Source organism: Salmo salar, chromosome ssa08 (genome assembly GCF_905237065.1).
Source record: "Salmo salar chromosome ssa08, Ssal_v3.1, whole genome shotgun sequence".
NCBI classification, from domain to species: Eukaryota; Metazoa; Chordata; class Actinopteri; order Salmoniformes; family Salmonidae; genus Salmo; species Salmo salar.
The window spans coordinates 24,870,702-24,885,458 of record NC_059449.1 but is presented as its reverse complement, the minus strand read 5'-3'; the positions used below and the strand labels follow the sequence as shown (position 1 = coordinate 24,885,458).

Here is a 14,757-nt window from a genome sequence, read left to right as displayed (position 1 = left end):
TTAGAAGTTAGGAGTTATCTAATCAGAAGTTAGGAGATATCTAATCAGAAGTTAGGAGATATCTATTTAGAAGTTAGGAGATATCTATTTAGAAGTTAGGAGTTATCTAATCAGAAGTTAGGAGATATCTAATCAGAAGTTAGGAGATATCTAATCAGAAGTTAGGAGATATCTATTTAGAAGTTAGGAGATATCTATTTAGAAGTTAGGAGTTATCTAATCAGAAGTTAGGAGATATCTAATCAGAAGTTAGGAGATATCTAATCAGAAGTTAGGAGATATCTATTTAGAAGTTAGGAGATATCTATTTAGAAGTTAGGAGATATCTATTCAGAAGTTAGGAGATATCTAATCAGAAGTTAGGAGATATCTATTCAGAAGTTAGGAGATATCTATTTAGAAGTTAGAAGTTATCTAATCAGATGTTAGGAGATATCTATTCAGAAGTTAGGAGATATCTATTCAGAAGTTAGGAGTTATCTATTCAGAAGTTAGGAGATATCTATTCAGAAGTTAGGAGTTATCTAATCAGATGTTAGGAGATATCTAATCAGATGTTAGGAGATATCTATTCAGAAGTTAGTAGATATCTAATGAAAGGAAGATGGTAAAGGATAGGCTACAACGACCAAGAGCCAACAGGCAGGCTGCTACTTAATATTATGAATGGAGTTATGTGTAACTTTAGGGTGAGAAAGTGCATGCACTGCAGCATAGTTAGCCTAGCTAGCTAACAGTAGCTAGCTTAACTAGCTTCTCTTCCCGGTTTGATGTAGCCCAAGACAGGTACTATGTAATCATATTTGATCCAGTCCAAGACATGTACTATGTAATCATATTTGATCCAGTCCAAGACGTGTACTATGTAATCATATTTGATCCAGTCCAAGACATGTACTATGTAATCATATTTGATCCAGTCCAAGACAGGTACTATGCAATCATATTTAATCCAGTCCAAGACATGTACTATGTAATCATATTTGATCCAGTCCAAGACAGGTACTATGTAATCATATTTGATCCAGTCCAAGACAGTCCAAGACAGGTACTATGTAATCATATTTGATCCAGTCCAAGACAGTCCAAGACAGGTACTATGCAATCATATTTAATCCAGTCCAAGACATGTACTATGTAATCATATTTGATCCAGTCCAAGACAGGTACTATGTAATCATATTTGATCCAGTCCAAGACAGGTACTATGTAATCATATTTGATCCAGTCCAAGACATGTACTATGTAATCATATTTGATCCAGTCCAAGACAGGTACTATGTAATCAGGTTTGATCCAGTCCAAGGTACAGGTACTTTGCAGAATAATATGAAATGGTCTGAGACCAGGCTGGGGAGCAGGGAGGAGTATTTGATGATAAATAACCTAGCTATTATAGCAGGAGTCTGCTTGGTTAGTTACATTTACATTTTAGTCATTTAGCAGACGCTCTTATCCAGAGCGACTTACAGTAGTGAATGCATACATTTCATACATTTTTTCTCCGTACTGGTTGATGTCTCTCCCTCACTCCTCCCTGGTCTCAGACCATTTCATGTTATTCTGTATGTAAATCTGATAGACTCCATTTAGTATGATAGGTTACGGTTGGTATGGTTACATAAGACAGGTAGTTAATGAAGGCAAAAACGAGAGGGCAAGAGTTTCTACTGTTAGACACTACCAGAGTTTCTACTGTTAAGTCAAAGATGTGTCTAACTAATCCAAGATGGACCACAGCCTGTTGTTTCCAATGGAAGCTCCATCTTTTCCCACTGCCAGCCACTGGGCTTCCTCTCACTACCATATTTGGTAGTGAGTGGAAACGTCAACCCGGATGCTTCACATTTATACATCCTGTGAAATATCTGTCTCATTGTTCAATCTGTGGTTTAGTTAGACACCACCATGGAAAATGTACAAAGATTTCAAAACTGTGGCGTGGTAGCATTTCACAGCGTCTGAACACGCAACAGTGAAACATTTTTTTTTTTAAACCCTAAGACCAAGAAACAACAACAAAGAAATCTAAAACAGAAAAACAGCAAACATTAAAAACTGTAGCCTACATTGAAACAAAGACATGAGGCAGACACAAGGATAGCAGAAAATAACACGGAAGACGTTCGCTTTCAAATAAAACTGATGAAATGTGGATTTACATACTCCTTTGTAGCGTTTAAAATATGAGCCTTGTTTTAATTTAAAAAACAGTTTGTTCCCTGACCGGGAATCGAACCCGGGCCGCGGCGGTGAGAGCGCCGAATCCTAACCACTAGACCACCAGGGAAAGCTACTTGAATCAAAACAGTTTGACTTTTGTATTGATTACTCAGCGCTGAGTTAAAACTGTAAGTTTAACATGTCGCTCTTTCTTTGAAAGAAAACAATAACCACAGATAAACGTTATCAGTATCTTTGCAATGACACATCCCAAAACGGTGTGTACGGCCTCCACCTTTCAGCACTGTAGGCTTTCTGTCTGGTAAACAATCACACTTTAGTGGAAGTTCAGTGATGCTTGTGGAGACTTTAACGTTAGCTGTATGGTTTACAGCTAGCCAGCTCTGGCCTTTAGTCCTTCGGAGTTCAAAGTCAAGCTGTTCCACTCTGATGTTGATGAAAGACCGACTGGCATGCAGAAACAGCGGCAGGAGAGGGTTGGGCGGGTGGAACCACCGCTAAAAGTCGCCAAAACAGACAACTCTGAAGGTGGGTTTTCGATGATACGTAGGGTTGACAGGAGGAGCCAAGGACAAAGTGTTGCATCAACAATCAGGTATGTACAGCAAACATCAACCACACATTACAGAGGTAACAGGCAGGTATGTACAGCAAACATCAACCAAACATTACAGAGGCAACAGGCAGGGTGGTCTGTGTTGTATTACGTTCACTACTGTCATACAGAAGCCACATCTATCTATCTGTCTATCTATCTAATGTTATCTATATATATATATATATATATTTACAGTATCTATCTATCTAGTTAGTTAAATAAAGGTTAAATTTAATATGTCTATCTCAGTCTGTCTAATGAGCCAATGCCAATAGCTAAATGGAGTCCATCAGTCATAACTTTTAGCTACCTATTTGTCCATCATCATGATTACTTTAATGCGTCTCTCTGTGACAAAGTCTCTGTCCTGGATGGAACCCTATTCCCTATACACTCAGGGCTGCCAACCTTTGAAGAAAGCTTGGAGTGAGATTTTGGGGTGCTGCCCAAGGAAAATTGTACTGTTTTAAAGTGAATTTCCTGCAATTCTACTTATTTTGACATGGAAACAAATCACAGTTAATGTGTATTCAGAATGTTTTGAATATTAAATGAACACTCAAAATACGACAACTTTGTCACTTTGAGATTTTGGGGGGGATGAAATTTAAAGTATGCAAATATTTTTTTCAACAAATTTTGTAGGTGGTTTTACACTTTATTCAGACATTAAATGAAATCAGAGAGCAAGACAGGCAAATAGAGAAAACAGTAGGAAGCTCAGTGGATTGATTCCTGTTATCTAGAAACAGTGGGAAGGTCAGTGGATTGATTCCTGTTATCTAGAAACAGTGGGAAGGTCAGTAGATTGATTCTTGTTCTCTAGAAACAGTAGGAAGGTCAGTAGATTGATCTCTGTTCTCTAGAAACAGTAGGAAGGTCAGTAGATTGATCTCTGTTCTCTAGAAACAGTAGGAAGGTCAGTAGATTGATCTCTGTTCTCTAGAAACAGTAGGAAGGTCAGTGGGATTGATTTCTGTTCTCTAGAAACAGTAGGAAGGTCAGTAGATTGATCTCTGTTCTCTAGAAACAGTGGGAAGGTCAGTAGATTGATCTCTGTTCTCTAGAAACAGTAGGAAGGTCAGTAGATTGATCTCTGTTCTCTAGAAACAGTAGGAAGGTCAGTAGATTGATCTCTGTTCTCTAGAAACAGTAGGAAGGTCAGTAGATTGATTTCTGTTCTCTAGAAACAGTAGGAAGGTCAGTAGATTGATTTCTGTTCTCTAGAAACAGTAGGAAGGTCAGTAGATTGATCTCTGCTCTCTAGAAACAGTAGGAAGGTCAGTAGATTGATCTCTGTTCTCTAGAAACAGTAGGAAGGTCAGTAGATTGATCTCTGTTCTCTAGAAACAGTAGGAAGGTCAGTAGATTGATCTCTGTTCTCTAGAAACAGTAGGAAGGTCAGTAGATTGATCTCTGTTCTCTAGAAACAGTAGGAAGGTCAGTAGATTGATCTCTGCTCTCTAGAAACAGTAGGAAGGTCAGTAGATTAATTTCTGTTCTCTAGAAACAGTAGGAAGGTCAGTAGATTGATCTCTGTTCTCTAAAAACAGTAGGAAGGTCAGTGGGATTGATCTCTGCTCTCTAGAAACAGTAGGAAGGTCAGTAGATTGATCTCTGTTCTCTAGAAACAGTAGGAAGGTCAGTAGATTGATTTCTGTTCTCTAAAAACAGTAGGAAGGTCAGTGGGATTGATCTCTGCTCTCTAGAAACAGTAGGAAGGTCAGTAGATTGATTTCTGTTCTCTAGAAACAGTAGGAAGGTCAGTAGATTGATCTCTGTTCTCTAGAAACAGTAGGAAGGTCAGTAGATTGATCTCTGTTCTCTAGAAACAGTAGGAAGGTCAGTGGGAATGCTCTGCACAGGAAATACTTATATTAATGGTTGATGGCAGTGGGTGACCAAATCATAGATTGCAGTCTCCTTGTCCATAGACTGCTTTCAAGGTAAGGACACAAACATTTAGATTTTAGTACATTTTAGGTGAGCTATCTCTTTAAAATAGGTCTGGAACAAAATCCTGCTTGCTCTCCAGGAAATGCCACGACGCCCACGGTGCAATTTAGAAGTAGCCCAAAAACCTGCAAAGCGCGACCAAGAGTATGTGAGCGAACCAGAGCTGGAGTGGAGCGAGAAGCGGAGCAGTTTACTGCAGCTCGGAGCTCAGGGTGAAGAAGCATAGTAAGATGATCAGAACCTGATAAGCTTCTATGTTGTACACCGCAGTCGTCATATTAGGGATATCTAGGGGAAATGTCCAACGGTTTCCTGAAAAATCAGGACATTCTTACTCTGGGAAATCTATGTGAAATATCAATTTCTCTTTAAACCAGGACATGTTACATTCCCTTTGTTTTGTTTCCTTCGTTACAGGTTATGAGAATCTATCGTCTGAAGCTGAGGCAATATCCTTCCATTCAAGGACTGTACCTGAAATGATACAAGATCACTGATGAAGTGTTCATTACAAAAGTTCTTATAAACCAGTGGACCAGAAGAAGAATTCCTCACTACCGGCAGACTGTCAGAACATCATTTATAACAGTTATCTGTGGGACTGATACCAGTGGAAGAGCTGGTCATGTCTAATAGTTATCTATGGGACTGATACCAGTGGAAGAGCTGGTCATGTCTAATAGTTATCTATGGGACTGATACCAGAGCTGGTCATGTCTAATAGTTATCTATGGGACTGATACCAGTGGAAGAGCTGGTCATGTCTAATAGTTATCTATGGGACTGATACCAGTGGAAGAGCTGGTCATGTCTAATAGTTATCTATGGGACTGATACCAGTGGAAGAGCTGGTCATGTCTAATAGTTATCTATGGGACTGATACCAGTGGAAGAGCTGGTCATGTCTAATAGTTATCTATGGGACTGATACCAGAGCTGGTCATGTCTAATAGTTATCTATGGGACTGATACCAGTGGAAGAGCTGGTCATGTCTAATAGTTATCTATGGGACTGATACCAGTGGAAGAGCTGGTCATGTCTAATAGTTATCTATGGACTGATACCAGTGGAAGAGCTGGTCATGTCTAATAGTTATCTATGGGACTGATACCAGTGTGGAAGAGCTGGTCATGTCTAATAGTTATCTATGGGACTGATACCAGAGCTGGTCATGTCTAATAGTTATCTATGGGACTGATACCAGAGCTGGTCATGTCTAATAGTTATCTATGGGACTGATACCAGTGGAAGAGCTGGTCATGTCTAATAGTTATCTATGGGACTGATACCAGTGGAAGAGCTGGTCATGTCTAATAGTTATCTATGGGACTGATACCAGTGTGGAAGAGCTGGTCATGTCTAATAGTTATCTATGGGACTGATACCAGTGGAAGAGCTGGTCATGTCTAATAGTTATCTATGGGACTGATACCAGTGGAAGAGCTGGTCATGTCTAATAGTTATCTATGTGGGACTGATACCAGTGTGGAAGAGCTGGTCATGTCTAATAATTATCTATGTGGGAATCACTGGAGAGAACCAATGAGGACAGGGGAGAATGACCGTCTACCTCTCAGCATAACATCTATGATTTATCCTCTTTGAATAAACCTGATTTTCCTCCCCCTGATTTGCTTTGGGGTTTGTGTTATTCATTTTAAAGAGTAACATCAACTGCTAACAAGTTCATAAACCATGTGCCATGGAATCGGTACGTCGAACATCTCTTCCCAACTAGTTTGCAATCTATATGTCAGAGCTGTAAAGCTTTTGGTCCTTAAATGTAACTGGTACACTTGTGTATTTTTTTGAATTTTCTTTAACCATTTTTGGTCTTTAATGCCGACAGACAAGTTCCTTACTCTCTCCCCTTCCACTTGACTCTTCCATTTTAGAGGTAATGCTGCAATTAGTTGGTTGTAATTTTGGGTAGAGCAGACATTTCTATATATTTTTGTTAGCTGCATGTGTGACACAACTCCACCAGTCCTATTTATGATATGATTTACAAAGATTATACCATTCTTTCCATAAATATATATAGATATTTAAATCAATTAGTATATTTGAGTTTAACCATAATATGTGTTGTAATATTTGTTCTGTATTTTCTGGTGGATTAAAATGAAATTGCGAAACAGCTTTCTATGGATTGTTTTAAAAATAGCTTTTTTTGAGGGGAGATGAAAAGTTATAATCTGAATAAAGGGGAAAAGGCCATTCTAGAACATGGGGTGAGACATTCTTACTAATCTGCTAGAGAACCAGTTCTGGTTTAGGTATAACCTTTCCATGACTGAAACCTTGAGTAAGAGGTCTTATGCTTTAATATTTAATCATTTCTGCCCTCCGAATTCATATTCATTATATGAATATGCCCGTTTCATTTTGTCTGACTTGCCGTTCCAAATAAAATTGAATCTTTTTTCTCATTTAATTTAATATACAAGCAAATTGTGAAATCAAATTAGCAATAACGAGTAGTCATTCTGTATGGTTATCATGTATCATACATGTCATTTAGATGTTTATACTTTACAAACACACATTTTGTTTCTGTAGTTATCAAAATCCATAGATAGTAGACAAAAATCTACAGGTTTACCAAACGGTTAAGTGGTTAACCATTAAGCACAGTTGGATTAAGGGATGGTCAAATGTATTAAAACAAATGAGAAGAGAATCATATGAAAAGTGTTGTGAAGAATTGCATTGTGAAAGGCAATTACTTTTAAATTAAAGGTATTTCTAGATGAAACACTGACTAGGTTTTGGTGAAAAAGTTACTGTGTGATTTTGTGTCTTGTACTTTAGTCAATTGAAAATGTGCTTAAAGTAATAAAAACAGCCTTTTGATGATCTGTTGTGAGTTTCATACTAAAGAGTTGTGGAATTTTACCACATACTTGTGAAAATAATACCAAAGTGATAAAAAAACTAAATATACAAGCTTTTTAGGACGTGGTTTTGATGGTATTTACTGTGTTTCAAATCATATTTAAATAAAGCTTTTGAAATGTCACTGTTTCATCCACAAGTTACCAAGTGGTGCCTGGAGAAGTAGGTATTCTCTAATTTTACAAACGACCTGCGAAGGAAAGGAGCCGGTGTGAAAAGTTCTGTTTTCCTATAGTTTTGAATGGGTTTTCCCACATCTTCTGGGGGCAGTTTCACTCTCAAATCACACTTTGTTTTTATAAAAAAAACGACCAAAAGTGATGATAAGTCCTTAACAATGCTTGCACCACATCAGGAGACCGTTTTTTAGGGAAAAATGTAAAATATATATTTTTGTGAGGGTATAGTTGCCAATTAATGAAATGGATAGATGACTATCTTCGCAAGAGAGTTTTTGGATAGCAGTGTTTCTGTAGGCTACAGTGTCTGATGGCAGGCTACAGTGTGATAGCAGTGTTTCTGTAGGCTACAGTGTGATAGCAGTGTTTCTGTAGGCTACAGTGTGTGATGGCAGAGTTTGCTAAACAAATGCCCTGCCGATTGATACAGATCATCATCATATCATTCTGCCAGGTAGACATTCTTGGCAGTCAACATTTCATTTAGAAGGTTTTTGGGGAAAGCCTTTAGAAACGTTAATTCAACCAGTTGAGAGCTGCACACAGTAGGTGGAGGAATCAGTGGTGATTCTAGCATGTCAATCTTAGTGGGGAAAACAACCCATTTTTTTAGATGCATGCCTGCGAAGCCACGACACAACTCTAAATAATACATTAAATGCACTATAACGGTGACAAACGGTGCCCACAAACGTTTAGGGTCAACATAAAGCTGTCCAGACAGTGGATCTTACGGCTGACTTGTTTAACTAAATATGGTTTCTACTGATTCCTTGTGGATTTGTGTAAGTCGATAAGAACCGCATTCTCCTTCGATAATAATGAACGACAACATGAGTTTTGACCTTTGAACCATACACAAACATTATTACATTTATATTCAGTAAATTCATCTTGTTTGTTCTTATATAATTAAACACTTAGCTCTAAGTATGAGCAAGTGTAAACAAACGAGCTGCGACGAGGCAGGCCTATTCGTTCAGCGCTTTCAAAATGGACACCGACAGAAATTAAGATGGATATTAGTTCAGATAAATTCAGCAAGATGTAGAGGCCTTCACTTTACTTTTGTTTAAGTCACCACAGAGAGAGAAAGAGAGAGATCCAGACTCAGCGGTTAGCCTACCATCTGAAGTATGTTATTAGTCCTATGTGGTCTAAAAAGGAAGGACAATCCAATCACGAGGATCCACTTTTATAGACAATATACCAACTCACAGACAGCACATTGAGCAAACAAAACAACCATCACAATATGAACTGGAATTACATGGGTCTATTAATTAACTTTTTGTTGAATACAAATATTTGAATGGGAAGAGACGGTCACTGGTAACCATGGTTTCAAGGAGAGTATACTATAATATAATATTGTTGGGTCTGTAACTTATCACCCTCCTCATGGAGAAAATCACCTGAGATAATTATAACACACAAAGTGAGAAAAACAATTAAATGCATCATTCTAACATTGCCTAAAATGATGAATAAGATACTAATGAGATAGACCTGCACTATAACAATGCAGATGTACTGTTTATAGCATATATGATTATAAACGGTTGAGGAAAACCCTCATTTACTTTTCCCAACTTTACGCAAATCACAAGCGGCGACCGCTGGGCGATGACCAATCATATCGATTGGTTCCCGTGACGATGACCAATCATATCGAGTGGTTCCCGTGACGATGACCAATCATATCGAGGGGTGACGACGACCAATCCTATCGAGTGGTTCCCATGACGATGACCAATCATATCGCGAGACCAATCATATCGAGTGGTTCCCGTGACGGGATGGGACCCACGGCTGGAGACTTTCTCCAGCAAAGATGGCTGACAGAAATACTAGGACGGAAGCAAATGTAATTAACGATTCATGCTAAAAATGTACAGTTGAGAGGAATGTGTTAGCTAGTTAGTGTAGAGACAAACATTTATGCATATTTGTGTTGTCATAAAGTTACTTACGAAAATCGCTATTCAGCAAGCTAGCTGACTAGCTAACATCAGCTAGCTGACTAGCTAACATCAGCTAGCTGACTAGCTAACATCAGCTAGCTGACTAGCTAACATCAGCTAGCTGACTAGCTAACATCAGCTAGCTGACTAGCTAACATCAGCTAGCTGACTAGCTAACATCAGCTAGCTGACTAGCTAACATCAGCTAGCTAACATCAGCTAGCTGACTAGCTAACATCAGCTAGCTGACTAGCTAACATCAGCTAGCTGACTAGCTAACATCAGCTAGCTGACTCTGACTAGCTTTATGGGTGTTGTGACATGAGTATGAACTTGTAATTCTGGTTGTTTAATGTTGTAGGGACTCCAGAAACAACCAGCAAACCAGGCGGTCGTCTTGTGAAACAGTGGATGTAAATAATCTATCTAGCTAAGACATTTAATGCAAATTGAATGTACAATTTTGTAAGCTTGCCTTGCTGATATTTGCAATGCAGATGAAGTAACGTAGCTAGCTATTTTCTTGCTTATTGTGCAGTGGAAGATACAATACCTGTATGCCTATAGATGTGTAGCCGATCTGTATATGGACCCTAAAACGTTTGGTATGAATATTAGTTCAGAACCTAGCTATGAACCTCAGCTATCATAGCCAGTTGTATCAACTTCAAAACTGTCTGAATTACATTAATGAAGCCTATGGATTGAGTAGAATATAATATAACTTTGTGCCAAGGTTGCAAGTCGTATATACATGTAGTTATTGAGATCCCACATTGTAGCCTGTACATTTAGTATATTCACTGATCATGTACTCTACCATGGCAAATAAAGGTCCAGTTCAGGTATGAATGTCTGAGATTATTCTTCAGTCATATCCAATACCAGGAGTATCAAATTCCAGTCTTTGAATGATGCTGTGTCTGCATGTATGTATTAGAATTATACACTTCAACAGTGTTTACCAATCTTGGTCCTGGGACATCAATGGTTACACATTGTAACTATGCAATAGACTAGAAACATGATTTAACTAGTTAAAGACTGATTTGTAATTCATATATACAGAAATATAATTTTAAAAACACTACACTACACTTCCTATGCATCATGTAAATACTGTAAAACCAGTTAATCTCAATATCTAATTTCCTTCATCTGCATTGATCTGAAACAGGATAGGTGTAGTATTTCATCACATGAGAGAATGTCAACCAGTAGAAAATGTGAAACGCTTTATTGAAAAAAAGTGAATTACCCAAGTGTTATAAATATTATAAATACAAGTTCAATCTGTACTTCAATGTACATCTGGTGTGCATTATAACAGAGGAAGAACGTGGCGAGAGGTGTAGAAGACAGAAAGGGAAAGAGGTAAGAACAGAGGAGCAGGGAAGACAGCATATGATTAATGAATCACAGTGCTACCCTAATATTCTCTTAGTTCATCACTATTACATAATTGTCTCTCTAGCTGTGTCTCCTAATCAGCCTTGGGCTCACAGTCGGCCTGAAGGTTATCTTAAGAGCGGGTGAGGTGGCGATGACGGGACTGAGTGTTGGCATCCTCTCTCACGTCAAAACATACCCGTTTATTCCATGTGTAACTCCGTTGTTTGTGTCGCACTGCTTTGCTTTATCTTGGCCAGGTCGCAGTTGTAAATGAGAACTTGTTCTCAACTGGCCTACCTGGTTAAATAAAGGTGTTTTTTTTTATAAATACCTGCATATGGAGAGACCGAATAAAAATGAAAAAACAAAACAAGGCTTAAACATGCTAACAGTCTCAGTCATCATAATCATCAAGAGGTGAAATGCAAAACTGATCTTGGAACATTAACTCTGGGACTACTACATCTCTATCTGTATTTCAATGTAAAGCATCTCTTTCACTTCCTGTTGACCTGACCAAGGGACCTCTCACCTCTGATCATGCTGTGCCCTCAATGTAGCCAGTTCAGATGCGGGAGGGGTTCACCGACACAGCTGATATAACCTAGAGGATTTAGGGAGAAGGGGAGAGAGGGATGACGTGAAGGAGAGACTGATTGAGAAAATAAGGTAGTTAACCACACTAAGTGGCTGCAGAGTACTTCATGCTGAAAAACATGCACAGACACACAAGGACTAACAATATAGCGTAGTCACAGAAATAATGAAGTGTCTTACTATTCTCCATGGTTGGGCCTCTTGCCTATTTTTTGTACCTTTATTTAACTAGACAAGTCAGTTAAGAACAAATTCTTATTTTCAATGACAGCCAAGGAACAGTGGTTAACTGCCTTGTTCAGGGGCAGAACGACAGATCTGTACCTTGTTAGCTCAGGGATTTAAACTTGCAACCTTTCGGTTACTAGCCCAATGCTCTAACCACTAGGCTACCCTGCCACCCCACACTCTTATTCTTTGAAGTTGGAAGGAGCCACAGTTATACACCTGAGCCTGCTTACTGCACAACACAATCCATCAATCAGATTGATACATGAGTGTGTAGGTGTGGGTTATAGGGTGTCTAATTGTTCTACATTTTTTCAATACGGGTGATTTAAAATAGTCAGTTTTATTTTTGTACAGACATCACACCCTTACCTAAACAGAACCCTCACCTGAGAAGTAGAAATCAAAAGGGAGAGAAACTGTGAATTTTATATTTTATTTAACTAGCCAAGTCTGTTAAGAAATTCTTATTTATAATGACGGTCTACCAAAAGGCAAAAGGCCTCCTGCGAGGCCGGGATTAAAATAAATTAAATAAAAATAGGACAAAACACACATCACGACAAGAGAGACAACAACACTACATAAAGAGACCAAAGACAACATGGCAGCAACACATGACAACACAGCATGGCAACATGGTAGTAACAATATGGCAGCAGCACAGGGTACAAACATTATTGGGCACAGACAACATCACAAAGGTCAAGAAGGTAGAGACAACAATACATCACGCAAAGCAGCCACAACTGTCAGTAAGATTGAGTCTTTGAATGAAGAGATGGAGATAAAACAGATTTAACTGCAGTTGACATAGCTAAGTAAATGTTAGAACACTCTTATTGCAATGTGGATGGAATGTGGATGGCTCTTAAAATAGCCTTTGGTTGTGCATAGCGTAGTCTATGGTGTTGCACATGGATTGCCTCTCTTGCTGCGTTGTTGGACCCCATCAATGAAACATCCTGCATAGCAGCAGACTTCTCCTCTGGCACACGGAGGCGAGCTGCAGATCCCCTCCTAATCCTCGTGTCCATCCTCATGAAGTTATGCAGGAAACAGGTAGCCTTCACATAGCTGAATTCCTCCAACGATGGCGTGGGAGGCGGTGAAAAAGTTCAATATTTCCACAAACACACACACTACCCAATAATGTATATATACACTAGATGATTTATAGGGGGCGCTGTATTGAAGCCCCTTTTGCATCCATCTTGGGACTCCCTAACTGGTGTAAAAAATATATTGGAAGCTATTGAAATGAATTTATTAATGTCTACATTCGTTTTTACCACGTTTATTATATTAAAGACATCGTAATGCATCCATATTAAATTACATGTGAGCTAAACATACAACTGAAAAAAATATACCAAAACATTTTCCTTAAAGTATAATTTTTTCAGATGACTAATGTTACTGTCCCCATTACAACAACACACATACTTAAATCCATGCAATTGTGTCATTGAAACATTTAATTGAAATACTGTAGAATTCCATTCATTCCTATGAAGGACTGCTCCTACTGTGGAGTGCCAATATGGCCGACCGGTGACTTCAAATATTCTCAATGGCCAATACATGACATCAACTATCCAGGGTTTATATACAGCGTTGGAGTCTCCTAATAAATTAAAAGTGAAAGTTAAAAGTATATATGCTGCTGCAATTTTGAAACAACTGCGCCATGAAGGTAACTTTTTTGTTTTAATTTAAGATATCAAATATCGTGGTTTAATACAGGTCTAGACACCAATTGTTTTACATGAGCAGACGAGCGTTATTATTTTGACACAGAACACGGTGCAGGTTTAGTTCTATGGTTAGCGTTTTAAGGACGACGTAACTTTTAGGAAGTCTGGGCGAGGCCATGGGCTGCGGACTATATTGAATCAAGATAGTTCATGTAAGGTTGTATAAAGGTTGTCATATTGTTAAAGTTATGACATTAAATATAGCTTGTAACCCACAAAAGCTGTAGGCATTTAACTAGTCTACATTTCGGTAAACCACTATAGATGAGTTTAGGTTACTATCTAATCTGCGGATGGGAAGCCATCGCATGGTTTTAGAAATAAACAGCTATAAACTATATAGATTTCATACAATGTTAATTATTAACTTCCCTTTAGTATGTGAAATAATGTAATGTTAGGTATTTAGTATCCTTTAGTCATGTCGATTCCATGTTTTCTACATTTAGGAGGCCATATCTGAACGTCAACAACATCGTAGGATTCCTACTATTTTATATTATTTTATTTAAATCGCTGACTTCTGTTTTTCCACAATAGGAGAACAATCTATGTTTTTCTGTGAAATATGTTGAGCAACAGTAAACTGCCTTGGACTTTCATCCGCCGTCATTTCTGAGGAACCGATGTAAATCTCCTGACGGCCTGGGGAGAGTGAAGAAAATATGGAGGAAGACAGGTAAATTACTCTGACATTAGGCTTATCTGTATTGTTAGTTTATTTCATAATGTCTGTGAAATGTGTCCATTTCAAGTGCAGCTGTTCCAATAATTATAAAACAGCGCGAGGTGTGACACAGCTGGGGTATATTCATTAGGAACCGAACAAGCAAACGGGAAGGGATTTACATGAATTTGTCCATTGAGAAACTATCGTTTTCGTTGCAAAACGTTTTGCTACGGTGTGTTCTAATTCATACACCCCTGGCAGGTACCGTTGTAGCACACCTGCTGGTGATTACTGCAACACTGTCCCGTTCAGTAGCCAAACGTTGCCTATAGA

General features: G+C 38.4%; 1 protein-coding gene, 1 long non-coding RNA gene and 1 other non-coding gene across 3 annotated transcripts in view; 2 read left to right on the top strand and 1 right to left on the bottom strand.

The window, feature by feature from the left end:
* Positions 1 to 2,218: 2,218 nt before the first annotated feature.
* Positions 2,219 to 2,290, bottom strand: trnae-cuc (transfer RNA glutamic acid (anticodon CUC)). The gene has a single exon. It is a non-coding gene; the product is annotated as a tRNA-Glu (tRNA).
* A 7,302-nt stretch (positions 2,291 to 9,592) lies between these two features.
* Positions 9,593 to 10,628, top strand: LOC106592682 (uncharacterized). The gene is made up of 2 exons (XR_001325691.2): positions 9,593 to 9,683; positions 10,142 to 10,628. It is a non-coding gene; the product is annotated as an uncharacterized lncRNA (long non-coding RNA).
* A 3,194-nt stretch (positions 10,629 to 13,822) lies between these two features.
* LOC106597193 (uncharacterized) overlaps positions 13,823 to 14,757 on the top strand; it is a 52,365-nt gene continuing 51,430 nt past the window's right edge. The window contains exons 1-2 of the mRNA XM_045723060.1: positions 13,823 to 13,906; positions 14,295 to 14,433. The gene's annotated coding sequence lies outside the window, so the exon portion shown is untranslated. The remainder of the gene's footprint in view (positions 13,907 to 14,294; positions 14,434 to 14,757) is intronic.